General features: G+C 50.5%; 1 long non-coding RNA gene across 2 annotated transcripts in view; it reads left to right on the top strand.

Annotated features, from left to right (window-relative positions):
- Positions 1-1360: 1360 nt before the first annotated feature.
- Positions 1361-5951, top strand: part of LOC109314713 — a 32715-nt gene continuing 28124 nt past the window's right edge. For both annotated transcript variants that reach the window (XR_002102347.1, XR_002102348.1), the window contains exon 1: positions 1361-1394. This is a non-coding gene — a long non-coding RNA (uncharacterized LOC109314713). The remainder of the gene's footprint in view (positions 1395-5951) is intronic.

The raw sequence follows: 5951 nt of genomic DNA, 5'->3' as shown, positions 1-5951 counted from the left end.
TGAGAAAGGTTAGGTCCAATTCCCTTTAAAGCCCTTCAGATCTAGTCCTTAATCATCTGGAAGGACTGCAACATAAGACTTGCCCCATTCCTAAAGTAGATGGGTATAATCTGTGTGTCATTCCTAACCTCTGCTGACCCACAGATGAGAAACAGAGACAGGGAAATGTATTGAAGAGTTTTGTGCAGTGCCCATCACTGCAACTTGCAATTATCTGTCACATGGCATTGTCCGGCTCTACCCTCACCTTTCACTGATGCTAACAACAGCCTGGCACTTGTTATAGGTAGACACACAACCCTGAATGTCTGCAGCCTCATTTTCAAAGATCTTCCAGAAATCAATTAAACTTGCCGCTGCTCAGGACCTCTGAATATCTGGCTGTCAGAGCCTTTAAGCATTCTCTGCAGTGGAGCTGGTGGTGGGTAGGAGGGGAAGCAGCAGCCACAGACATATTAAATCTATTTGGGATCTCTTCGTTCCTCTGTGGGTAGAGCTGGTAGGAGAGGAAGAAGCAGCCATGGAAATATTAAATATATTTCGGCCCTCTTCATTTCTCTGGCTTTGCATATGATTTAAAACACCAAGATGCCTTTCAACTCTTTTGAAAGAAGAAAAATCCCAGAGGTGAGATTAGTGCTCTTCTGAGCACACAGTCAGGGCACGGAGGCTCCAGGCTAGAATTACTGGCTCTAATTTGCTGCATAGGCATGACCAGCTTTTAAGAACTAAGCTGGACAGAACTAAGCCTTCAAAGTTCAGCAGGAGCTTTAAAAACTTCAACCAGAGGTTCTCATGTCGGTGCAGCCGTAGTAAAAAGTCTATCACTCTTCCATTACAGGCCCTGCTTAATTCAACTGTAAAAACTTGCTCCAGGCTGAGGCTTGTAATATAAATTCTTAGCTCCAGGAACAAATTTTGACAACACATTTGGAAAATAAATTTGGCAGTGTTTCAGGTGGAGGAGAACAAAATCACCTCCTCAAAGTTTACCTGTCACAGAAGTGGGGAGGAAGCAGCTTTGCGCGGCGGAAAAGTTGACAAAATCCTGTTGCCAACAACAAGGCTGACAGGTCTGTCCACGTGCATGCTTGATAGGATGCCTCGCAGAAGAAAATAATTTATAACTGGCTAGGCAATGTAGTTGGTGTGTCGGAAAACAAGGAGTCTAAGAACACTTAATTAGCAATTCTGGTGACTCCAGAGTCCGCACAAGGGCACACAAACGAATTACCCTGGGGCAAAGGAGGGCAGGGCTTTACAGTATATTACCTGCTCTGTGGTAATGGCTCGTATTATTACCCCATAGCAAATGAAGGTTAACCCACTCAATTTACTCCACAATGAAAGGTATCCGGTAGCAGGGGCTACGACACCAAGCTCCCCCGTTTCAGGTAAGTGCCCTAATCACCGGGCTACAGAGTCAGGCTTCCTCTTACTTGCTCTCCTTATGGTCTCAAGAATATTGCACTCATTGGTGCACGGCGGCCTGGATCCGACACAAAGCTACCCTTACCCACACTAGCTTGTAGCCTGATGAGTTAGCGCTCTCTTGGAGACAAGAGCCGTGGGTTAGAGTTCCCTCTGGCCGAAGGAATGGAAATCAGGCTGTCCCATTTCCTGGCTCTCACCCGCACGCTATTCTGCAGAAGGTGGGCAGCATCCCAACCAGGTAAGTCTCTTCCTGTGATTTTAAATGAAAGTGGCCGTGACTGTTTCATGAAGAGCTCGGTGCTGTCAGTGCACAGCGATCAGATTGGGTCCCACAGGGAATTTCGGTGCCACTCAAAGGTTCTGGATTCAAAGGACCCGGGCTGGAAAAGGCAGCCAGCCGCCCAGACTAGAGTAATTCTGGACACGTACAGCAGGCAGCTGGGGAAGGAGCTTTAAGGTGACAGGTATTCAGAAAGTTGAGCCCCCTTAAAGGTCAGGCAGCTGCGGAGCATGGGATCTTGGATCACAACTCAATGCTCTGAGCTTGGGATACATGAATAGTGTTTAAATTTCCAGGATGAGTGCAGAGGTCAGCAATTCCCCTCCTCTGGAAAAAGGGATATGGTGGGGTTAGTGCTACCGAAATGCTCGTTGTGCCGAAGAAGGCTCCATCTTAGCAACTAGTTCAAGAAGGTCGCATGAACTACCATGGGGTTTAAGGCTCATCATAAACCTCCTTCACTTTGGCTCTTGCTAAATAAAAAGGTTACTGCCATACCTTTTTTAAAAAGGTTAGAAATAAAAATATTTTTCTATATTCACTGATTAATTTTCCATGCAGATGAAGGATAGGAGGAAAAAATCAATGAATCACACATGACAGATGCTAGTTCTTTAGTTAAAGGACTTGAGGTACTTGGATACTGCAGTGATGGCTGTAAGCATGAGAACACAGAGTGGAGTCCATTTTTTCTTCTGCCGCAGGGAAAAACACTCTGTGACTCTTTTCTGATTTCCCTCTGGAAATGAGTGGGGTGTTGCTTCCATCCACCCACTGGGCAAGGTGTACTACTGCCTCATCTCTGGGCATATCTGGGAGTTCACTCTCAGGTGACTGGCTTCAAGCTTGCATCTCTCTCAGGATGGAAATCACACTTTGACCAGCTTGACAGAGTTTACTACCTGTGATTGTCTCCGGAGGACTATATCAGACCACTGATGCTTGCAGATCTGTGGGTTGCGACTGCTGATATATGTCGAGTGACTATGCAATCCTTCCAAACCAGTAGTGTTGATTAAAAGCAGTAGGGACATCACTTAGATAAGAGGTCATAGATTTTGAAATAATGGAAGTCTATAGCAATGATTTTCAACCAGGGTGCTGCGGCACCCAGCCTTCAGATCCTTTCAAGGGAGCCATGGAGTGCCATGCAATGTTAGCACCATGACGTGTGCAAACATGATTCACCTGAGACCCCCGGAGATTTCAAATAAGAATCCGCAGTGTCAGAAATACTCCGACCTGTCGCAGTCTTTCTCAGTTCTTTGCAACACAACAATTGCTTTATTCTTTCTCTGTACTCAAGAAACAAGTGAAAGCTATAGGGGTGCCTTGTGTTTAACAAGGGATGCCTTGAGTCTAAAATCTTAAGAACCATTGGTCTACATGCAGGCTTATCTACTTACAGCTTACCACCCTCTGATGATCTTCTGGTAAGCCGAGCATCTTTAGATGCCTTAAACACAGCCTTTCTCTTTATTCGTTCACCCTAAAAAGCCCCTGAGAAATGACCTCAGCTTCTCTGACAGTGAAAGACTATTTAACTGTTAGTATTCCTTTGACCTTACCCCTGCCCCCCCTCTAGCCTGGCAGAATAAGGGGTGCTGTATTTGTGTGCATGGGGGGGTGATGACTGGATTTTGCCCTAGGGCCTCGGCGATGCCCCCTAGTGGCTGCCCTGATTCTGCCCAGCTCCCACTCCAGCCTGCCAGGGTCTGACTCTGCTTCCTCACCTACTATGTCTTGGTGTGAAAAAGTAATGTGGAGAGGCTGCCTGTGGCACAGCACTGTTTGTGCCTGCCACTTTAAGGGCCAGAAGACAGCAGCCAGCAGGTGCCTGATTGGGGCAGCCATTTTAGATTCAGGGATGCCCATATAAACAGGGCATTTTGTGGCAACATTGCCTGGTTGCTGGTATCATCTGGAGGTAAGGGAGGAGTTGTAGGGGATAGCCAGGAGGCTCCTGGTCCTGGGCATGACCTAAAACTGCATCGTGCCAGGAGTGGGTGGCCTGGTGGGGCTTTCAGTGGTGTGGGAGCCCCCAGGAAATGCCAGGTCAGTTGCTACCCTGGTGAAAGGTAGGTTGGGGTGCCTTAACCCCTAGCCCCCACAACTGGGTGGGTTACCCCTTTTGTAGGGCCTGGAAGGTGGACCCCAGAGAGAGAGAGAGTGGGGCCATCAGACAGGGGTGAGTCTGACATACCCTGACTGGCCCATGCTGGGGCCAGGACTGGAAGGGTCAAAGGGCTGGGGCCCACTGTGAGGAACGCCTGAGGGCCTGGGGCTCTGACTGGCCTGGGGGTGGGCCAGGGCTAGTAGCCAAAGGTCCTCGGGGGACATGCCCATAAGGGGGAGCAACTTGGGGAGCTATGCAACCAGGAATAAAGGCAAAATAGGTCACCTGAATGGAGGGATCCAAGTGGGGTTCAACTGGTAGGATTCTGGGGCCCAGTGCGGGGCTGGTGATATGGATAACATCTGGATGCCATCTGTGAGGCTTGTGCTGCAGTGTAGGGGAGAAATGGAGCTGCAGATAGTGCCCCCTGGCATCGGGGCAGGAAATGGGCGGCCTCCTGCTTAATTTACATCAACTAATTAATTATCATCAAGGTATGGCAGGCGGTTAGCCCAGAAACAGGTGAGTGGGACACAGTGAGATTAGCCTGGAGCTGGTGCCCTGTTGCACTGCTCTTGGAAGTTGGTGAGCCTGGGGTATTCTCTCTCTCTCTTTCAGTGTTCATCTTCTCAGGCTCTACTTACCTTAAGGGGCAAATTCATGGCTCCTTCCACGCCTATAGCCATACCCATGCCTTGCTGTTGTCCCTTTGTTCCTTGTGTAGAGGCTACAGCCCTCTAGGTTTTAGCCCCCTTTTTCTCTGCTGCAAGCCTCTAGCCCTGGCCCACTGATTTGGGCCTTGGCCTGTACTGCATATCTGTTCTCTGGGTCCCTCAGTCCTGTTTTACACCTTGTCTCAGCCCCCTCTGGCATCCCTAACCAGGGGCAAGGCTGCCCTTGGTTCAGATCAGCCCTCCCTGGCATCCCTGGCCCAGAGAGAGGCTGCTTCCAGTTCTGCCCAGCCCTTCTTGTCATTGCTGACCCAGGGCAATGCTGCTCGCTCCACTCGGCATCCCCTGGCATGTCTGGCCCAGAGCAAGGCTTTATACTGGGTACCCCTGCAGCACCTCTGTGGTCTCCTCTTTACTCGTTACAGCAGGGGTGGGCAATTATTTTGGGCAGAGGGCTGCTTACTGAGTTTTGGCAAGCCATTGAGGGTGGCATGGAAGGCAGCCCAAGGCAGATTAATATTAATTTTCCAAAATTTTTAGGGGCCCCACAGGCTGGATAGAAAGGCCTGGTGAGCCACATGCATTTTGCCCACCCCTGCCTTATAGCCATACCCACTCCACTAGTTTTAAGCTTAAATCGCAATGCAAATATACGCCACGCTTCCCAGCTAAAAACCTACCCAGCTCTGGGTGTTTGCCTCACTACAGGCTATCAGCTCCCCTTAGCTTTCTCCTGGTAGCTCTCAGGAGCAGCTCAGGTGCCTGGTAGTCTGTCGGCTGCTCCTCTCCCTGCAGCACACGGGACTGGCCTACCTGCTTTGGCCCAGGCCCTGGGTTTATATGCCTGGAAGCCTTTTCTGTTTTATGTGCTTTCCCCTGCCCTGCACAGGGGTTTGTCCCTGTTCATTAACAGCCAGTCTGCCCTCCCACAGCTGCAGCTCCACTAAGACAGCTTAGCTTTGTCCTTTGAAAAGTGGCAGGAGCCCCCGGCTCCGTCTTACAGTCCCCTCTCCTCCGCTTCCATTATACTCGAGTAGCAGGGTTTGGGTTCCTTGTTACAGGGGGAGTATGCTGACCAGTGCTGGGAGGGGGGAGAGCAGCCTTGCCTTCCTGGGCTCTCTACACAGGAGCATAGCAATAGTAGCTGCCTCCCCTGTGCAGAGAGCCTGGGCAGCACTGACGGAGGGAAAGGGAGAGTCTGGTGGCAGCAGCCGTGTGGTTCATGCTCCCTGGACCTTTATTTGCTCCAGCCCACCCCAGATACTCCACTGGGTGCAGGGATGCACCTGGTGTGAGCAAAACTCCCTGGGGTAGGGCACCAGTCCTCAACCCCGCACCCCCACACGCACTGTTGGGTATGGGACAGTGCTGCCCACTCCTGTCGTCTGGCGGCGCAGCACTATCCCAGCCATTGTAAAGACTCCCAGAGGGATTCTAGTACCCCCCGCCC

Source organism: Crocodylus porosus, unplaced genomic scaffold (assembly GCF_001723895.1).
Source record: "Crocodylus porosus isolate Cpor-Errol unplaced genomic scaffold, CroPor_comp1, whole genome shotgun sequence".
Taxonomy (NCBI): Eukaryota; Metazoa; Chordata; order Crocodylia; family Crocodylidae; genus Crocodylus; species Crocodylus porosus.
Note: the sequence above shows the minus strand (reverse complement) of the source record. Positions and strands in the feature narration are given on the sequence as shown.